Below are 1,696 nucleotides of genomic sequence, written 5' to 3' on the forward strand. Positions count from 1 at the left end.
GCTGGGGTCTAGCGCGGGGTCGGGGTGTGGGAGGGGTGGGGGGGGGGCGTAAGCCGCCCCCCCCGCTTCCAAAAGGGGGGCCCCCCCGCCCGGGGGGGGGGGAGGGGGACCGGGGTGTGCGCCCCCGCTCCTCCCCCGCCCTCCCCGTTCGCGCCACGCGGCGCAGAGCGCCCCCTGGAGTCCCGAAGCGGGGGAGCCGCTTACCAACCCCCGCCTCCGGCCTGCGAGCCGCCAGGGGGTGGGGCTCAGTCTGACCGGGACCCCGCCTCAACGACCGCCCTCTCACAGGCCCCGCCCCTCCTCCGTTTTACCTGAGAAATCCACCCCATCCTAGGAGACGCATCACCGGGGGAACTCAGGAAGGCTGGGCGGCGGGGGTGGGGATGTTCCCCGTTCTCCTTCCCCCCGCCCCGGCGAGGGAGGCTCCTCGTTGGTAACGAGGACGGGTGGTTACGGCCCCCCCCCCCCCCCCCCCCACACCCCGACCCCGCGCTAGACCCCAGCCCCAGTCCTCCAGCTCGTTTAGGCGACCGTTTGCAGGCGCGAGAAGGGGGCGGGGCACTCAGCTGCCTGCCCATCTTCCTGATGGCCCGCCTCCCAACGCTGCCGTAACTCAGGGCAACGGGGCCGGGCGAATGAGGTAACGTCAGGGGCGGGCTGGAGAGCGTCGGCCAGTCAGAGGCGTCGCTCGCTCCGAGGAGGCGGGGCTTTCGAATCGTCCCTCCCCTTGAGAGCTTAGGGGCTTCTTGGCACGTGGCGCTCCTGCCTTCCCGAGCTTGGCTCTGCTGCGCTCCCTGAAAGCTTCCCATCCAACTGCTCTACGCTGTCCGAGGCTGCAGGCACTGCGAGAAGGGACCTGGATTCGAATCCTGCCTCCCACGCGTGTCCTCTGGGCAGAGCCCCTGACTCTGGGCCTCAGTTTCCTTCTCTGTAAAATAAGGAGATGGGCCTAGAAACTTTTTGTTCCTCCCTTACCCTATGAGAAAAAGTCTTGATTCTCCCTCAAAGAGGGTTTTTGGTTTTTTAATGTGAATTTTATCCCTGTTTGCCATATTAGTAACACGTCTTGGTATGATGAAAATAGTGGTGACCTCATAGGCCTCTTTGGGATCCCCCTGGGAACTCTGCCCAATTCTCAGTCCAGGACCCTATCATCCCTGGAGGTGACTGGGTTTGAAGCAGCAGATTCCAGCCCTGGCTACTTAGGGTTGTAATGAAAAAGGAAGAGAGAGAGAAAGGAGGGAGGAAGGAAGGAAAGACAAGCCTCCTTGAAAATCTTTTAAGGGACCAGGGTCAGGATGGGCAAGAATTTGAGGGTCTGCATTGTTGGAAGGGATTATAGAGCCACAATGGGCCTCCAAAGCCATTTAGTCAACTCTCCCAGTCTATGGACTTGCCCATGGTCAAGCATTAGGGGCAGGCTTTGAATCCAGGTCTACCCAACCTGAATCAATCCACAGGCATTATTAAGTACCTATGAAATGCTTGCTGTTTGGATGCCTGCCCTCAGAAAGTTGACATGCAGTGGGTTGACAGCTGAACCTAGGGTCAGAAAGACCTAGATGTGACCTCAGACATTTACTAGCCATGAGAACCTGAGCAAATCACTTTACCTCTGTTTGCTTCAGTTTCCTCAAATGTAAAATAAGTATAAGAATAGCAGTGACCTCCCAGGATTGTGGGGATAGAGTGTTAA

At 59.2% G+C, this 1,696-nt stretch overlaps 1 protein-coding gene across 1 annotated transcript in view; it reads right to left on the reverse strand.

Moving 5' to 3' along the window:
• Positions 1-497, reverse strand: part of CCDC158 (coiled-coil domain containing 158) — a 94,557-nt gene extending 94,060 nt beyond the window's left edge. The window contains exon 1 of the mRNA XM_069092199.1: positions 312-497. The gene's annotated coding sequence lies outside the window, so the exon portion shown is untranslated. The remainder of the gene's footprint in view (positions 1-311) is intronic.
• Between the last annotated feature and the right edge of the window lie 1,199 nt (positions 498-1,696).

This window comes from Petaurus breviceps, unplaced genomic scaffold (genome assembly GCF_028583685.1).
Source record: "Petaurus breviceps papuanus isolate PSGF00001 unplaced genomic scaffold, PetGlider_PUasm1.0 126, whole genome shotgun sequence".
NCBI classification, from domain to species: domain Eukaryota; kingdom Metazoa; phylum Chordata; class Mammalia; order Diprotodontia; family Petauridae; genus Petaurus; species Petaurus breviceps.